The 20,502-nt window shown below is 40.0% G+C and overlaps 1 protein-coding gene across 5 annotated transcripts in view; it reads right to left on the bottom strand.

Moving 5' to 3' along the window:
* The window catches only part of FOXP1 (forkhead box P1), a 622,522-nt gene that overhangs the window by 387,916 nt on the left and 214,104 nt on the right, over positions 1 to 20,502 (bottom strand). For all 5 annotated transcript variants that reach the window (XM_040247247.1, XM_040247245.1, XM_040247242.1 and 2 more), the window contains exon 4: positions 2,723 to 2,818. The gene's annotated coding sequence lies outside the window, so the exon portion shown is untranslated. The remainder of the gene's footprint in view (positions 1 to 2,722; positions 2,819 to 20,502) is intronic.

Consider the following 20,502-nt stretch of genomic DNA (forward strand, 5'->3'; position numbering starts at 1 on the left):
ACCAAATCAACAGAAGAAAGAAGGCATTCATCAAAAAACAAAAATTAGACATGGAAGAAAAACTGATAGCATGATTTCATGCAAGTAACCACAATTGTTGCTCACTAGCCATATACCTTTTCTTCATTACTACTAGAACCAGGAACTGATCTAGGACATCAAATTCCTCAAGTCTAAGGATGTAATTATCAGATGCACTTATGTGAACAGTGACTAAAATGATGTAAGTAGAAGCCATCGAGTTAAGACTTCATGGAAAGTTGTTTAAAGAGGGCTTCCTCAGCTGGGAACACTACTCTTTTTATTTGTTGTAATGTTGCCTCTTTCAGGATGTAGACGCAATGGCTGGAGAGCCAGCAGCCATAATGTGACCTTGAAAATAAACAACACTTAAACAGGCAAGCAGAGATAGCACAAAGATAGGAAACACAGATTGCTCTCCCCTTGATATATTTTATGAGAGAGAAAACACTACTAATCTTTTAAAACTTACATACTTGCATCTGTTACTAGAAAATCATTCTTATCTGATATAAAGACATAAAAACATAGCTAAAGATTATCCTACTTTTTGTCAGAAAAAAAACTAGAAAATTCATGAATTGAGATTCTGATTACCCCTCTATTCATCAAACTGTTTGTTTAAGTATGACTTTCCCTCTCAATCAGTACCACTAGTCCAGGGAAGCATATTTGCTGAACCTGTCTCTATGTTTTGACATGCAAGACTTGTGAAATTCAAACACACTTGTAGACACCCAAAGCTATTTTAAAGGTGGAAGATCTGAAAACACTCTCCAAATCGGATGATTAAAGGAAATTTAATAGTTCCTCATTGGCATTTGATCTTTAGCCTGCCATAATCTATCCATATAGCTCTTCATTCATATTTGCTACTAAAGCGACATTTCAAAACAGAAGGAACGTACAGACAAACCACATGACTTAGAAAATAAAAGAGCTTTCCCTCACACTAATCTAGCTCATGAAAGCCCAATGTGATTAAAAGGGTGAAGCAGGTAGACTTCACTAGGTGAAGCAGAATGATGGTCTAGACCATCCATTACATTTGTAAGGAATTTCAAAATTTTCAAAGTGCTTTCATGTACATTATATGATGTTTCATCCTTACAACTACATCCTACTCTTACCTCAGTAGTAAATGCAGGTGTTTTTTAATTCCCGTTTCATTCTGATAAATTGTTTGCTCAAGATCAGAGGGACTGCTACCCAGTGAGGTATCTTGATTCTAGGTCATTTATCTCCTTTGATGCATTAGATCAGTTCAGTTCAGTCGCTCAGTCATGTCTGACTCTTTGTGACCCCATGAATCACAGCACGCCAGGCCTCCCTGTCCATCACCAACTCCCGGAGTTTACACAAACTCATGTCCATTGAGTCGGTGATGCCATTCAATCATCTCATCTTCTGTCATCCCCTTCTCCTCCTGCCCTCAATCTTTCTCAGCATCAGGGTCTTTTCAAATGAGTCAGTTCTTTCCAATGAACACCCAGGACTGATCTCCTTTAGGATGGACTGGTTGGATCTTCTTGCAGTCCAAGGGACTCTCAAGAGTCTTCTCCAGCACCACAGTTCAAAAGCATCAATTCTTCGGCGCTCAGCTTTCTTTATAGTCCAGCTCTCACATCCATACATGACTAATGGAAAAACCATAGCCTTGACTAAACGGATCTTTGTTGACAAAGTAATGTCTCTGCTTTTTACTATGCTGTCTAGGTTGGCCATAACTTTCCTTCCAAGGAGCAAGCATCTTTTAATTTCATGGCTGCAATTACCATCTGCAGTGATTTTCCAGTCCCCCAAAATAAAGTTAGCAACTCTTTCCACTGTTCCCCATCTATTTGCCATTAGATCAGAGGTCCACAACCTATGACCTTTAGGCCAAATATGGCCCTTGACTTGGCTTTGCAAATAAAATTTTATTGGAACACAGTCATGTCCATTTGTTTATCTATTATCTAAGACTCTTGAGAGTCTCTTGGACTGCAAGGAATCCATTCTAAAGGAGATCAGCTCTGGGTGTTCTTTGGAAGGAATGATGCTAAAGCTGAAACTCCAGTACTTTGGCCACCTCATGCGAAGAGTTGACTCATTGGAAAAGACTCTGATGCTGGGAGGGATTGGGGGCAGGAGGAAAGGGGGACAACAGAGGATGAGATGGCTGGATGGCATCACCGAATCGATGGATGTGAGTTTGAGTGAACTTCGGGAGATGGTGATGGACAAGGAGGCCTGGTGTGCTGCGATTCATGGGGTCGCAACGAGTCGGACACAACTGAACAACTGAACTGAACTGAAGGCTAGTTTTGTGCTACATCAGCAGAGGTAACTAGCTGCAAAAGAGACTCTTCGTGAGACTCTTCTAGCTGCAAGAGAGACTCTACAACATACTACTCTCTATGCTGACTACAGTCCATGAGGTTGACTATATTTACTATCTGGCCCTTTGGAGACAGAATTTGCCAACCCTTCATTACATCACACTTCCACAGACATGATCCAAGTTACAAATCCTATACTGCAAAGCCATAAAGCTATCATGGAATGCAATAAACCAATTCCTGCTGGTTTTGGAACTCATGATTGACAATGGGGCATTCCATTATCTTCTGAGGGATTACTACATGCAATATCATGTCACCTGCAAGGGTGGATGACAATTTTTGATCAGTACACAATACAAATGTTGCTTGTCACTTACCCTGAATTTTTAATGTGTCTCACAGCCATAAAAAGTTTGGAGGTCACTGGTTGAGGGCATGCATAATGCCACAGGACTGCAACATACAGAGGGACACTGAAAGCAAAAAAAAAACCAGAAGAGATTAAGGAAAGGAAGTGACAAACTTTAATGCTTCAAAAGTAACACATTCATGTACGCCTTATGGCTTCCTTATTGACGCATGACTTTTACGTTCAGTATATAATTGAGTATCTGCATATATAAACATCTATGTGGTCCTTTCCATTCTAGAATCAGCACTCTGTTAGCTCCTAATTTGAGCTCTGTATAATTATAGCAGAAAAGTGTGAAATATTATAGAGCCAAGTAAAACTGCCGCTCTTGAAGGCACTTTCATTCACTTAGGATGTTTGGTTCCTCTAACTCCCAACATTTCTCACTTGGGGGTATAACTTCTCAGAAATAAGAGATAAGGCTAAGATGATCCCTAAGTCCCAGTGAAGATTTTCCTTTGGGCTTTGGGCTTTAGTGTCTCCCAGTGCGTCCAGGAGAAGCACCAGAGAACACACAGACCCAAACATGTGTGTGACATGCTCATGTGCATGCACACACGTACATAAGTACCTTTTTTAAAAAGAAAAAAAAAAAAAGACAAGCTATCTCCTTTGCAGCCAAACACCAATTCTTACTTGCTAAAGGTTACAGTTCTTTCCCACTGCATTTGAACTACAGAAGACAGCTGTGACACAGCAACTCCATCAGCCTGTGCAAGTGCTCAGGTGTGCTGAGGCTGTGCGTCTTCATGGCTGGAGTGGGTGTTTATGAGTGGAATATTTACCAAACCCATTGCCCAGTAAGTTGAAGTTGCTAACAGACAAGTTAACTCATCCTCAAACGGGTTCAGGAAGTTTCTGTGAATAGCAGTCAGCAGGAAGGTTTTACATGCCAGGCCGTTTCTGCTTAGATCCCTGAGATGATAATGCCAGCCGCACAGCCCTGAAGACCACAGGAGGGTCCCACTGTCCGGTGGGGGCAGTGGAGCTACAGGAGGGGCAAAAAACACGACCTCTTCCCTGTGTGTGTGCGTTGCTTCCTCGTAACAGTAAACTCAGACAGAAGTCTGTGAACGTACGTGTCTTCTAATCTAATCAGACAGAGAAGTTGAAACCGAAAAGGAGATGTATGAAGTTTTATGATTTGAATAGTCATGTATCTCCGGAAACTATGTGGGCTGTCTGTCTACCAGGGCTCAGAGGAGAGTAAGCAATGGGGCTCCCAGTGGCTTTTTCTTGATAAGAGAGAAACTCAGGCCAGACTGGTCCACACTCTGTGTTCTCGGTATCAGCTATCAACGTGAATATAAACTGTTTCTCAAATACATTACAGCTTCAGAGTCATCATTCTCATGAGTTTAACATGCTTTGTTAGCATTATTCCCCTTCAACAAGGCAGCTTAAGAGCATGATAAGAATGCATCAAAAATATTTTTCCAGATAATTTCAGTTGGCAAAGTTCAAACTTAATTGGTGACCTCATTAATGAGCAACTGCCACCACAAGAAAGAGGACTGTTGTCATGGACTCATCAGAGCAATGAGATAACGAAGTTAATTATATTGTTTCCAATGGATTTACACTGGCTTCCTTTCAGGGTCTACATTTTCCAGACATTCGGGATGGCACTGCATGGGTTTGCCCCTCTTCAAAACCCATCAGTTGCGGGCTTCTCTGGGAAACGTCGGCGGATCACAGCCCTCACATCAGGGCAGAGCAGTTGGAAAACTTTTCTACCCTTTACTATCTACTTGTAAAATGTTATAAGCCTGTAAACTAGTTAATTTATGAGCTATGTTAATAATTTGCCCGCACTTGATCGCAGGTTTCGCAAACACGGTTTGCAGGGATGTGGGAGGATCATTTGTAGGTCCAGCTTCTCTCCTAGGGGACGCTAACTAATTTGACACAGTAACGCAACACCGATGGCGGGGCTCACTAATGACCACACTCCAGGACGCGGCTGTCAGCCTGCCATTCCAGTGAGGAGCCAGCCTGCTATCACCACAGCTCGGTACACCATGCTCAACTAATTATTCAGACAGCGACATTAATGAGAGTCTTGTGTTTATTTTCAACATACTAACCAGCGTTTAGCTTCCATTTGTCGGATATGGTCACTGATTAAAATGTGGTTCATGAATAGTAAATCTGAACTAGAATATAACAAAGGATCACCCAGGAAAAAATGAGGAACAGCTGATTGGAAAACCATCCTTGTCAACTTGTTTTTGGCCTCAAATTTCGTCAAGGACAAAGTGACAGGTAGCAGGAAATGTCAAGAGTTCCAAGAAAAGTGAAAGGAATATTTTTAATTACCTACGGCCATGTACAAGACTGACTCTTCACCAAAGCCACAGAATCACCTTAAGGTTAAGAGCAACTTCTATCTCAAATACACTTCACCACCTTTATGGTACTGAATAAAGATTTTTTTTAAGCTTTTTTTTTTTTCCATGGAATGACCAAAAATTTTGTTTGCTTTTAGTGTTCTTTTCAACCTTAGAAAAGTTTGATGAGACTGTCTCAAATATGAGCTTCACAAACGCATCACTAAATACAACTGGCTTTTTTCCAACTCTATTGTAAACCTGTACTCTTAAGGGTCTTTTAAAAAGCATGTTTTAATATCCTCTCATGTGTCTTGTTTCCAGTCTACTAAACCTTGCAATCAAGTTCTTTCTACTTTAAATTAAATTTCTATTTTGGTAGGATAAATTTTGTCCTTCATTTAATGGTGATTATAATCCTAAAATATTCATATAATCATTTAAAATGAATAACTTAAAAAAGGTGTGCACAGATCCAAGAGAGGTATTAAAAAATCGAAAATGGTCCTGATCTGAAGAGTTCATTGTAAGATGTGCACTTTGAAGTAAATGATAGTGGTAGCATTTCAACACATGCTTTATCTGTCCACATGGATAAAAATTCCAATCAACACCGTGTATGACTTCTGCTTTTACAGGACAGCAAAATAAATACGAGTCCACACAGACCACTTTGGGAATGAAAATGCCACTGCATGTAACATTTTTTATGCATGTATCTCTAAACCGACTCTATGATAGATCTGCAATTTCAGAATGCCAAAGTATGTAAATGGCATACAATATGTGGGGGAAGATTCAGATCCCAGGATAATTTTAAAAATTTATTTAAACAAGTATACAGATTGATGGTCCCTACCCAGCATGACTGTCTCCCAATGTTATTTACATGGGTACCTGTGAAAGACAGGTTCTGGGATTACTAGCATCCATCTCTGTGCAGTTTAGGCCTTAAGTATGTGTCCTGCTAAATAACTCAAGAAGATGTTGTCAGACTGGCAGAGACTGGTTAAATGTTCATCAAATCTCCACCCATTTGTTGGGTGCACAGATGGGATGTACTTCCAGCTAGGTGGGTCTTTGCAGCTGAGTTCTGGCCAAACAGTTGGAAGTGGGTGTGTTACTTCTCCTGACCCAGAAGCCTGGGTTGTGGACCCAGGGGTCCAGGGAAGAAATCCAGGGCCTCCAAGATGGTAGAGTCACTGGGTGATAAGAGTCAAGGTCCCTGAAACACCACATGGAGCAGACTACCACATCCCATTCCCCACCCCACGAGACAGAGGTGGCTCACAAATAATACCTGCATTAAGATAAGCCTCTGAGACTCAGAAATGTTTGTAACAATTGCCAGCATCTAGCATCCAAATACACAGACCTTTTCTAATTTGAACCTGGTTCCAAAATTATACTTGTTTCTTGGGAATATCGCATGTAAATTTGTAAATTTGAAAAAAATCCCTAAAGGTATGTTACAATTATGATTATCAGCTCCTCTAATTATGCTAAGTGTAGAAAAGAGAAAAGGGACAGCCAGCTAATGTGTTCCCACATGTATCTTTCTTTACTTCATCTTCACATAGCCTTGTGAAGAGATCTGATTCCCAATTTATGGATAAGAACACTGAGCCTCTAAGAAGTGAAATATTGGCTGATGTCAGGGAATGTCGATTCAGCAGACATTTTCTTAGTTGAATGCCTCTTAGCTTTTAATATCCAAAATTTACAGAATATACTTATTTCTAACTCAAGCACTTTTGGATGTTGCTTATAAAAGAACAAAGTTCACGACATGCTTTAAAATATAATACAATATTTTCAATTAAAAGTGTGAGGAGAAAGTGCCCAGTGCCAATATAATCAGAAGAACGTCAGAAACTTCTACAGAGGTTTTGAAAAGCCAGCAACAAAAAAGTATGTGTCACAGATATTCTTGGTGATTTAAAATAAAAATCCACATTAAAAAAATAATAATAACAAATGCATGTTGAGGCCATATTAATTGGTAACAAATCAATACTTTAAACATTTTTACATTCTTAATGTGATGCTTATGAAGTATATATAAGGCATTTTACTATACTTTGGTCATATTTGAGAACAGGAGTTAGCAACCTTTTTCACTAAAGGGCCAGGCAGTGAATAATTTAGATTCTGTAGCTTTTGCAGCTGTTCTAAGTTCCCTCTGACAATTACCCTACTCTCCTACTGCAACAGGAAAGCAACCAAAGGGGAAAAGTAGACAAATGGGTTCTATGTTTTGATAAAACTTTATTTACAGAAGCAGGCAGTGGGCTGGATGGGAGCCCAGGGCCATAATTTGCCAACTGCTTTTTCTTTCTTTTTTTTATCACCATCCTTTTGTTGGAAATGTAATTTGATGTATTCTATTAGTTTCTGGTGTAAAACACACTGATTCACTATTTTTATGTATTACAAAATGATCATCACCATCATTTCTAAGGCTAACTTCTGCCTTAGAAAACTGACTGGAGATTTTACATACTGACACATAACACACTATAATTTTTCCTATGTAAAGTAATGGAAAATAGTGCTGCTGTAACAGAAAGAAAAAGTTGATAGTTTTTCTTAGCCAGTACAATCAAGTCCCTGTCTGAAGGTAGAAGTTACAACAGTCACTTTAAATAACCTTATAATAAGGACTTTAAAAAAAAAAAAGAAAAAGAAATAATTTGTAGATTTAAAATGTCACTGCAGAAGGGTGTGATGGGAGCAAGAAATGGCAACCTCTGGAAGTTCCAAAATCAGGCACAAAGTTCTCCCACATTAGAACCAAAGAGTTTTCTTGGGTTTGGAGGATGTTCTTTATTAACCAACTTCAGAGTAGGAGCTACATGTCCAATGACAGAATATGCCAGAAAAAAACTCATCAAATATCTTCTGTTATACTCCTAAGAAAGTAAAGTTGTTGTAACAAGGTTCACTGTTTTGTTTTGTTTTGTTTTGGGGGGGGGATGGCAAAGTTCACAGACATATACAGACAGAGAAATGCTTTTAAAAAAAAAATCTCAGTTCCCCATTCACGTTTTATGACAACAGTGAAGTACACAGATGGTTCAAGACATAAAAGAGATAAACTTTATGAATCTATTTTACCTAAAATGTGAATCCCAACAGAATAAAAAAAGCAAGTCAATGATAGCCCAATCTGGAGTATCTTGTAGTTATTAAAACAATTATGGGAAGAGAAACGTGTGCAGATGATTGTTATAATGTGACATGAAATAAGCAAGATAGAAAAATCATAGCTGAAGTAGACTCTCAATTGCATATGCATTAAATATATGCATCAAAAAAAAACCAGAAAAAACAAAATGGACAGAGTTTGCCTTGGAGGAAATGGGATTAGGTGCTATTTTTCTTTAGAATTGTTTATATTTTTCTTTTCCAAAACAAAGCAACTTCTCCAATATTGGTTATAGAATATGAAAAAGCTAACTTCAAAAAGAAAGACATTTGTTGTGCATTCACTGACACTCATTTATTAATGGTTTGATTGCCTCTTTTTCAGACCAGAAATGTCTTGAGAGCAGAGATTCATGACATCTCTCGTGTCCCAAACACGGTGTTACAGAATCTCATGCACTGAATTAAGGTTCCTCAAAGCAAGTGAACAGTCCACCTTACTTTTAAAAAGTCCTCTTCATGAAATTCTATAAGTAAATGAACTTTTTATACTTTAAGTCTTGCAAAGAACAAGACAACTTAGTAGAAACAGCTTGATTCCTTGAGGATTATTGCTGTAAATCATTTGCCTGATGCAAAAATTATACTTTGTCTCTTCCTTCCACACTGGCACACAGTAAGTTTGTCTTTCAATAACTTAAGTCTTTTAATAACTTAAAACAATTCTAAGTCATTGGCTCCTTTAAAACAATGTATGTATCGATCATGAAGCTTGGCACTTCATAAATACTTATCCCAATGTATTACCCTGCTTTGAAATGGGAACGGTGAGCTCCTGATTGACAAGTAACTTAGCAGAAAGAGGGAGGAGATGGAAGAGGGTTCCATACTGTCTCCACACTCACTCTCAGCTGTGGAGGTCCTTCCCCAGCAGTCAAAAAACACATGGCAAAGGCAGTCACCACTCATCACTGTCCTCTCTCTCAGCCAGTCGCTTTCTGTCTCAGGCACACACACGCATGAGGGCATACTCACCTGCACTCCCTCTGCACTTGCATACTTTCAGTGACTCCCCAGTACTTGGGGGAAAAGAGATCAAAACTTGCCCTTAGCCCATACAAGGCCCTCATGATCTGGCCACTGGACATCTCTCCAGCCTTTAGCTCAACTACATACCTCCACTGGCCCTGCCGAGCCTCTCACTCTAAAAAAACAGAAGAATAGAGGGCATTGTAAACACTTTATTATACATTTTCCTCCACTTAATGTATTATGAAAAATTCCCCATAATATCTTCTTTAAAATAACCTGATATGAGTACACAAATGGGCTTCCCTGGTAGCTCAGTGGGTAAAGAATCCACCTGCAATGCAGGAGATCCCATTTCGATCCCTGGGTCGGGAAGATCCACTGGAGAAGGGAGAGACTACCCACTCCAGGATTCTTCTGCTTTCCTTGTGGCTTAGCTGGTAAGGAATCTGCCTGCAATGCAGGAGACCTACATAAAAAAACTTTAAGTCTTAAAAGTAACTTCAGTTTTCTCCCTAAGACATAAGCATTTGCCCATGGGTCCTCTCTAAGCCCAGAACAATGGTCAGCAGGGAAAATTTCGTGCATCCTCATCACCAGCAAGCTCTTTTCTCCAAACCTGTCAACTCGAGGAGGAGAAGAGAAAGATAGGGCCAGTTGCAGAACAAACACAAACAGGTCTTGCCAGGGGAAACCCAACCTGTGTGTACTCACACTCCCACCTGGGATAGAATATTCCAGCTTCCAGTGGAATGAAGGCAAGCCACAGCTGGATCCTCAACAAATCACCCTGCCCACCCCAGAGGAAGATGGGATTTCACTTGGGAGTGAAATAAAAGACATCTTCCTTGTGACACACACCAATCAAGGTCCTCTGAAGGGCATGGCTCTTCCTGATCTCCAGGAAAACAAGGGTGTTTATTGATGAGCAGCCTACAAAAACAAGAGATGCTATGCTTTACTGTGATCAAACATTAGTGGCCAAAACCAAAGTAACATAATGCATGACAGTATCACATAATAACCAGTGCCATTTCAGTTTCCTCTTCATAGGTACACAAGAAGATTATGTTGCCCTGTTTTCCTGACTCTTATGTTGGGACCAAGTGTCTGATTTCTTGCCCATTGGATGGAGCAAAAGCAAGGCATACCACTTCTAAGCCCGACCTCCTCCCCCCCACAAAAAAACCCCAAAACAACCATGTTCACTGTTCTTCCTCCAAGAGCATGGAGAGCCCATGTTCTCATGGCAAGTAGAGGATGGAGACAGTTCTATGGGCACAAACAGACATGAGGGACCATGACATACGTCTTTATTATGGTAAGCTTCCAAAATCTGTGGGCAGCTACCACACCACATCCTGACTAATGTACTTCACACTCTATTGTAGCCCTCGTTAGGACTTCCTTGAATACATACTTACTTTTGGCTTTGTCTCCACCATGGGACCATGTCTTAATATTCTGTGTATTCTCCTTTTAGAAAATCTACCACCATGTCTTCCAAGAACTGGGTTTTGGTAAGAGAGTAACAAATGATGAATCAATTAAGAGCGCAAGCATTCATGTGATGGTTAACTGTTTCTGTAATTACCCTGGGCCAGACACTGTGTTCAAAGCCGAGTATAGCTTCAAATTGTGACCAATGAGGTCTCTGCCCTGATGAGGGCCACAGTCTACCAGGAAACAATTCAAGCAAGTGGAAAATATCAACCGAGAGATGTGACCACAGGAGGTCAGAAAAGGCTGCACGTTACAAGTGATCTGGAAGCCTAAGACATCAAAGGTGAACAGGACTTAGCCAGGGAAGAGGGCAACCCTATGATTCTCTTGGTCAAAACAGAAACGAGAAAGCCCAAACAGCGGGCCTTGATATAATCCACCTTCTGCCTTCTACCACGACTTTATAAATATAACTTGGGAGTACCAGGACTTCTAATCCAAAAACAAGGCCAAGTACATTGAGTAATACAGAAATAAAAGAATGCAATTACACTTTGCTAAGTGTCTCAATGGTGTAACTTAAGACAAAACACTTGTTTTTCTACCACTGACAGGGAGACAGAAGCACGTTATTCACACTAAAACTGCTTTTCTAAATTATCTGAGAAAATAATATTAGGAGAAACGAGGCAGCCTCAGTTCACAGACCACAGCACTATTCCTTCTTAAATATCCATCTGTCTCCTCCGTTTTATAAATATCACAACGATCCCTTAAGAAAACCAAAGTGAGCTTTGTTTATTCTTTAAATCCATAAACCCAAGAATAAAGAGCACTTAGAACAAGATCAAGAGAGCCAGGTTCTCATCAGCACAGGATCACCACTAAGTTCTTGTCTTTGACCGGGTCCCCTCATCTGCAGACTGAGAACAGTGAGTCTGGAGAACTGTTAAGTTCTTACAGCGGCACTAACATATCTTATAAAGAGGGGCTTTCAAACTTGCATGCTCATCACTGTCACCCAAAAAGTTCATTAAAGCAGGACTGCTGGGTCCTAACCCAGAGTTTCTGATTCACTAAGGCTGTGGTAAGGCCAGAAGCTCACGTTTCTGTCCCCAGGTGAAGCCGCTGCAGGTTCAGCCACCGCAGCTGAAGTTGGAGGACTTCCTTGTCCACCTGCATCCGGATGCCAGCCCAGGAGGAAGATGTTCTTCTCCTAACAAGGACCAGCCGAGCCTGTTTTAGGTAGGGCCTTTTCCAGAGTTCCATGCCCAATCTCTGGGGACCAAGGCCAGAGCCTCTCTCCCAAAGAAGGCTACTGTCCAGAAAATACCTGAAGCTCCGCAATCCTGTCCCTGGGAGTCACCCGTGTAGTCTGTTTGGCACCCTGAATTGGAAGTGGCTGTCTTGGAGGACTTTGCATCAGTCTCAAATAAGACCCAGGCCTTTGCCCGGTCATGCAGGGCCCAATGTGCCCCCTCCAACTTCTCCCATCCCATCCCCATCCCTCACCCCCATTCTTACTAATGGCTTTCTGTTCCCATATCTGCTCTTAATAGTAACTCTTGAGGCTTAGCCTTCACCTTTCTCTCTGCCTAAAATGTTCTTCCTTTAGCTCTTTGTATACAGAGAACACTTTTAACCTTTATAACTTAAATTAGATACCATCTCTTTCATGCTCCCTGCTCTGATCAGACTGTCTTAAATGACCCTTCAAGGTACAGGATGTACAGACTGTTTCCTTCACGTATGTTTATTCTATGTGAACACACTGCCCCTCCACTGCACTGCATCGCTGACTCTCTGCTTCCTCTACTGGAAGGCAAACTCCATGAGAGCAAGGATCTGTCCTGCTTGCTTCCTCATTAAGTGCCCCCCGCCCGCCACACGCAGCACGATGACTGTCACACAGCAGACATTCAAGAGATATCTGCTGGATGCACGAATGACTAAATCATAATAATTAGCCTATGCAATGATTTAATTTAAAAAAAAACGAAGGAAAAAGTCAACAACCGTAGTCTATAATATCACCAGTTCCAGAGCCCAGGGAGATGTGTAATGGCTCATGAAAAGACTACAATTTCAAGAATGAGGCGTCTGTTGCACAATTTCAGGCCTGGGAAACTGAAGTGGGTCAAAGGCTGGGGAGATGCTTGGTTGCACATCTCAAATCCCCCAAGAGGCCCCCTCTATCCTCTACAAACCACCCCTGTCACTTCTGCAAGGCTATGTCCATAACCCTTAGACATCCTGAGCTTCCTCCTAATGCTAGCCCACTCCCACTGCCAGGCACAAAGGGAAAGAAAGTCCTTTGCAAGCTGAGCTCCTCTACCCTGGTTGACGCTGAAAAACCACTTGTAAGTGGTGTATGTTAACCACAGTTCGTAATTTTGTCACAGGTGTTTGACTAAAAAGGGGACAAAGCCTTTCAAGACAGACCGCCTCTATTATGTCATTGAGTATATTCCGTGCCACACCTAAAAGCTAACACAATCGTTTCTTTCTATGCCATGGCAACCAAGAGAGGTAATGCTGCATTTTTGCTAAGGGCATCCTATATGCTCAAAAATGTTCACACCTTTACAAAAAAAATATGTTAAACTAGAATTTTAACACAACTTGTCATAAAAGCTGACACCCATACACTGAAGAGGAAATCTAATGACATGAGCAGTACCTGGCAGTTCAACAGAATACAGGATGAATACTCTTCACAAGGCAGCGGAAGCAATGGTGAGAAGTTCAAATGAGGGAGTGAACAAATATTCAAAATGTCTTATACCAAATGATTTTTCTAGAATTATTTTTTTAAAGTCGTTCACATTTCTAAGCTTTTTAGCAGCCTGGTGGGGAGAAATCAGTGCCAATTCTGGACTGGACATTAATTTTACTTCTTGTGCATACATAGAAAAGTCACTATCTGAAACTCATTGCAAGGAGAAGATTTAATGAATTCAATTATTCCAAAGGTTCCTTCCAGTCCAGATTCTTTGAATCCGTGACATAGTTTCTGGATTTCCATCTTAGGTGGACAGACACAAGGAAAAGGGTCAGCTCACCTCTCTCCTTTTCTCATGGTAAAACAAATACTGTGAGCACAGCTATCTCTTATCACAACCTAGGGTGTGGGGTGGCTATAATCTGGTGTATTGTATCTGTTCAAATAAAGTTATGTTTCCACGTACTGCAGGAGGGTGAGTTGATGTAGTAATTACCTGTTACTCTTGACAAGTAAGGTAATTAATGTAGCAAAATACCACTGCAATGTGTGTAAATTTAGACCACCATAATTAAAGCACCCGTCTGTTCAACAAACTGTTCAATTAAGAAAAAATATTGACGGTGTACATTTTTGGAAATTAGAAAACGTATGGAATGAATGAATCTCCCTGGGTTGACATCCGTTTCTAGAATGTTTTCTCAGCAGGGAGCATGCATAAAGGGTCATAATGGAGTAACTTCCACTAAAACACAGAAGTATTTTGTACATATACTATTAAGAGCCTCTTGTGGAATTTTATTGAGTATGCTCATTCTATGCCACATATACAAGTCAGAAAATGAACTTCGGGAGGATCTGAACCCTCAAAGGGCAACAAGGAACAAAAAGCTGAGAAGTTATTATTGTGCAATGACCCAAGTAACAGCACTGTCCTCAAGTATCATAACTTGACACAATTATTTACTTGCCTACATTCAAAATCAAGAGATACTAAACATCCTGGACAGATAAAATAGCAAACTCCCTGCACTTCTTGAACAGAGAGGCAACTGTATAAAAGCTGGCTTCATTAATTTTTACTCTGATTTCTCCCTGTGACTACCAGACTTTTTTTTTTTATTGATGTATAGTTGACTTACAATGTGTTAGTTTCTGGTGTCAGCAAAGTGATCCAGTGATTATACACACACACACACACACATATACATATTAGAAAGTATATATTTTCATATTCTCTTCTACTATGGTTTATTACAGGATAGTGAATTAAGTTCCCTGTGCTATATAGTCGGATGCTATTGTTTATTTATTTAGGATGCAGCACTTGTATCTGCTCATCTCAAGATCCTAATTTATCCCCTCATGCATTTTTCTGTTTGGAACCATAAATTTCCGTTCTATGTCTGTGAGTCTGTTTCTGTTCATACCCAAAGGTTAAAATGTTGAACAATAAAAGACTACCTGGTCCTTCACTCGAAGGAAAGCTGACATCCCTGCTAATCAGATTGAGAATATCCCAAGCCATGTCAAAAGTCGAATCCCCACAGAAGTTAAACCAGAACTGCCTTGAGGAGGAGAGAACATTCCATCAGTTATCAGATCAAGGCAAAACCCATTACCTCTAAATGTGTTCACAAAAAAAAAAAAAAAAAAAGAGCTCACCGATATCTGCGGATAAGTGGAAACAAGTCAGGGGTCCTTTCTGAGAACAGAATTGTAAGGGTTTCTCTCAATTCTTCTTCTCAGATAAATGCAAAGGAAGACACAACAAGTTGGCCTAAGTAAAGAAACAGCTGGAATCCAGACAAGACTAAACAGTGTGATACGGGGAAAAAACGGTAGGTGATTTCAGTGTCACGCGATGATGTGTACACTTGCTTTTGGTCTTGTTTTCACATTTTTGTATAGCATATCTCACCTTGGGAGATAGGAAAATCTAGACAGAAGTAACTACAAGCCACCTTCGAGTGAATTCTCAGCTTATCACATTAAAATTAGGTCCTAAATGTTCTATATCTGAGAACTTGGATATCTCCCCAAGTAAAGAATGAAAAGTACAAGGAGACATTCTAGACAGAAGCATGATGAGGAAGTGAAATGGTTTATCCAACTAAAATACTCTGATTTAACACGTGGAAATAATAAAATGATATTAAAAGGACAAAGATGAAGAAATCACTCGCTTTAGCTGCTGATAAAAACAAAGCTGGAAGGTCGCAGTAGTGAAGTAGACTTTGTAAAATTATCCTTAAAATTTACATTACCTGGTGGGCACTGGAATATTAACTTTCAAAATGAACTTATTTTTTCTATTTTCGAACAGAGAGGTTGAAAGGAAGAGTGAAATGGGTGAGGGAGATAAAGAGGTACAAACTTCCAGTTACAAAACAAATGAGTCACAGAAGTGCATGTACAGTGTGCCAAATATAGTCAATAATAATGTAATATCTCTGTATGGTGACAGATGGTAACTAGATTTATCATGGTGATCATTTTGTAAGGTATATATAGAATTATCCAATTACTATGCTGTGCATCAGTAAGTAATGTATAGTGTTGTTCATCAATTACATCTCAAAAACAAAATTCATAGATAAAAATATGAGATTTGTGGTCAGCAGAGGTGAGAAGGCGGCTAGTAGGTAGGGGAAGGGGGAAAAGGATGAAAGTGGTCAAAACATACGTCTAGTTACAAAATTCCCAAAGAAACACAATGCCAAATAATGCTCAAACTACCACACAACTACACTCATCTTAAATGCTAGTAAAGTAATGCTCGAAATTCTCCACATCAGGCTTCAACAGTATGTGAACCGTGAACTTCCAGATATTCAAGCTGGTTTTAGAAGAAGGCAGAGGAACCAGGAATCAAATTGCAAACATCCGCTGGATCATCGAAAAAGCAAGAGAGTTCCAGAAAAACATCTATTTCTGCTTTATTGACTATGCCAAAGCCTTTGACTGTGTGGATCACAAGAAACTGTGGAAAATTCTGAGAGAGATGGCACCTGACCTGCCTCTTGAGAAACCTGTATGCAGGTCAGGAAGCACCAGTTACAACTGGACATGGAACAAGAGACTGGTTCCAAATAGGAAAAGGAGTATGTCAAAGCTGTATATAGTCACTCTGCTTATTTAACTTCTATGCAGAGTATATCATGAGAAACGCTGGGCTGGAGGAAGCACAAGCTGGAATCAAGATTGCTGGGAAAAATATCAATAACCTCCGATATGTAGATGACACCACCCTTACAGCAGAAAGTGAAGAACTAAAAAGCCTCTTGATGAAAGTGAAAGAGGAGAGTGAAAAAGTTGGCTTAAAGCTCAACATTCAGAAAACCAAGATTACGGCATCTGATCCCATCACTTTATGGCAAATACAGAGAGAAACAGTGGAAACAGTGTTAGACTTTATTTTCATGGGCTCCAAAATCACTAGAGATGGTGAATGCAGCCATGAAATAAAAAGACGCTTACTCCTTGGAAGAAAAATTATGACCAACCTAGACAGCAAGTTAAAAAGAAGAGACATTACTTTGTCAACAAAGGTCCATCTAGTCAAGGCTATGGTTTTTCCAGTATGTACGGATGTGAGAGTTGGACTATAAAGGAAGCTGAGCATTGAAGAATTGATGCTTTTGAACTGTGGTGTTGGAGAAGACTCCTGAGAGTCCCTTGGACTGCAAGAATATACAAACAATCCATCCTAAAGGAAATCAGTCTGGGTGTTCATTGGAAGGACTGATGTTGAAGCTGATACTCCAATACTTTGGCCAATTGATACAAAGAACTGACTCACTGGAAAACACCCTGATGCTGGGTAAGATTGAAGTCAGGAGGAGAAGGGGACAATAAGAAGATGAGATGGTTGGATGGCATCACCGACTCAACGGACACAAGTTTGAGTAAACTCGGGAGCTGGTGATGGACAGGGAGGCCTGGCGTGCTGCAGTCCATGGGGCTGCAAAAAGTCAGACATGAATGAGCGACTGAACTGAACTGAACTGATAGACAAGTAAAATGAGGCCTGGAAGTAGCTAAATGGTATGGCTGAGTTCCCAAAAGCTACAGTACTAGAACAATTTGTTCTCATTGGGATAAATATGTTCCTGGGCTCCACCTAATCAATTCACATACAGTATTTGAATAATACATTCGTTTTTGTACTTACAGTTGTGACTGGTATCTTAAAAATTACCAGGCATTGTGGTTAACATATTCCCAATTAATGGTATGAGGTACTGTGTAATGATCCGAGTTAGGAATAAAGCTTTGATTTGAATTGTTGGCTTAGCCACTTGGAAAAACAACAACAACCTGGAGCTTGGGATCCTCTGAACCCAAAATGACATTAAATGGTTACGTCTAGAATTTGCTTTATTCCGAAATAGAACCCAAGAAAAATCATACTACCATCTTCAGCTTCCAACTTTATATAAATGAATACTTAGCATCCTTCAATGGCATTGTGCTGTGAACCTCTTTCACTGCCCAGACAGAAGCTGAGAACCATGGGGCTGGAGGAAGACTTTTCCAGGTCACATACATCCCTCCAGATATAGAAACTGATGCAAAAAAAACTGAAAAAAGATGGCAGCTAGCAAAAGAAGGGAAGACAGAGAAGGACCTAATGTTATCTGTTGTATTTATTCATCTTTAACCTACAGAAACTTGAAACTGAGTGAAATGCAGAATAGATGCTTCATCCTTTTTCATTCTCAAAATTAATAAAAAACTGGAGTTAAAAATGAAATGGTGAATGGGTAAGCAGGAACAACGGAACTGATGTTAAGGTGTTAAAATGTGTGAGTCAACACTTCCTGGATTTATGCAACAAGATTTCAGTGGGCCACAATCACTGATGGGAAGGTACCCAAATTCTGACCCATATGGACTTCACACCTACTGTCCTTTTAGAGAAGAGAAAATAATTTTAAACTAGACATCAAAAATGCAGAAAGGTGAGATGGATATTTAAAGCACTTCTGACTCCTAGATTTAAATATCTTCTACTATTTAACTTCAGCTGAGGCATCCAAACAGAACAATAATCAGAACTACTTTTACCTAATTAGGCAAATAAATATCACATCAAGGAAATATTATTCTTACATACTATACACTGCCTTTTTTTGCAACAGTTTTATGCAAAACTGTTTTTGCATAAGCCCATTCAACCCCAAAGCATCTGATAAACTAGAATATGTTCAATTCCTCAAGTGAGGTAGGTGACTTTTCACCTGCATCTTCAAATGAGAAAATTGAGGCTTAAAAAAACTTTTTGAAGGTCACAAAGTAGCTTAGCCCGAATCTGAAACCAGATCTCTTTTCCCAAATTGAGTAATTACTTAACAGCTCTACTACCACACTTAAGAACATATCAGCTAATACCCCTGTATAAGGTTTCCTGGTTCATGTTGATCCTGGAAAGTAAAGCAACTTGAAAAAACAACTGTGTTTTAAGAAGTTTGTTTTGAAATAGAAATCATTCTTTTGCTGGTAACATTAACACTGATTACTTTTCAGGTTATAGTAGTAATGATCATCACTCTATGAATGCTATATAAAAATGCTTCTCCAGAATTTGGTGGGTTTATCTATCACAATAGAAGGCAAAATAGTCCAATATGGTTACCGCCTAAATTTTTGTACCTTTGAGATGTTTATCACAAGTTATGAGTTGAAGTCACATTAGTTCTAGTTTTTCAAATACAGAATTTTGTCAAGAAATACGTCAAGGATTCCTGTGCAAGTCATATTCAAAACAGAATTAATACAGGCCAAGAAAATAAAAAACTTGTATTTAAGGTTTATCACTCAATGAGCCACCACAAAGGAATAGAAAGTGTTGAATAAAGAAATATTATCCTGGGTCACCAATTTCCCTTGTTCCTTTTTGCAAGGGAGATGAAATGCTAACATCAGAAACTTCTGGAATAGAACAACATGATACACAAACACCAAAGATGCTCCTCCTGGGAGGTGAATGGTTAATACACAAAATCCCGTACCATTCCACCATGCGACACTACCAGCAAGATGAGAGAGGGTCACGGATCGGCTGGCAAAATATTCAAAGTCTTATCAACTTCTGGTCTAAGAAGTTCTTCTTTTCCTCTTTTAGATATTTGATCCCTTATCCAAAAAGGCATTCTCTCATTCCCTCCTCTCTCATCATGAACTTTGACTGTTTCCAGCTATACTGCTGAACTCTCTCCCTTTCCCTGCCTTTCATTTCACTCTGGTGCTATCTGTATCTTTCCCTTGATGTTATCTGGGTGATGATTAGAAGAACTGGGTAGAACCAAGACACAAGGCAACCCTGAAGTTCGGGACTTAAACCACTCTGATGATTGTGGGTAGTACAGACATTACAAGAAATGACACTGAACTACATAGTTATTCTCTTTCCAATTCCATTTCAACCCTTCTAATTATGTCAGGATCATTTGGGTGCTGGTGTTGGAGAAGACTCTTGAGAGCCTCTTGGACTGCAAGGAGATTCAACCAGTCCATCCTATAGGAGATCAGTCCTGGGTGCTCACTGGAAGGACTGATGTTGAAGCTGAAACTTTGACACTTTGGCCACTTGATGCAAAGAACTGATGCATTTGAAAAGACCTTGACTCTGGGAAAGACTGAAGGCAGGAGGAGAGGGGGACGACAGAGGATGAGATGGTTGGATGACATCACCAACTCAATGGACATGAGTTTAAGTAAACTCCGGGAGTTGGTGATGGACAGGGAGGCCTGGCGTGCTGCAGTCCATGGGGTCGCAAATAGTAGGACACGACTGAGCAACTGAACTGAACTGAAACCTCAAACATAAATGGCAACGCAGTTCAGTATTCATGCCTAGATAATCCCATGGAGAGAGGAACCTGGCGGGCAACGGTACATGAGGTCACAGAGCGTCCGAGATGACTGAAGCAACTGAGCACACATGCACGCAGACACTTCACAAATGCTGAAGTCCATTTTTTTTAAAAAGAGACAACCCCTCCAGCTCAGTACCTTAAGAAGAAGTAGGCAACAGGATATGATGAGAAGAAATAATTGCAGTTTTGCATT

Source organism: Oryx dammah, unplaced genomic scaffold, assembly GCF_014754425.2.
Source record: "Oryx dammah isolate SB20612 unplaced genomic scaffold, SCBI_Odam_1.1 HiC_scaffold_9, whole genome shotgun sequence".
In the NCBI taxonomy this organism is placed as follows: Eukaryota; Metazoa; Chordata; class Mammalia; order Artiodactyla; family Bovidae; genus Oryx; species Oryx dammah.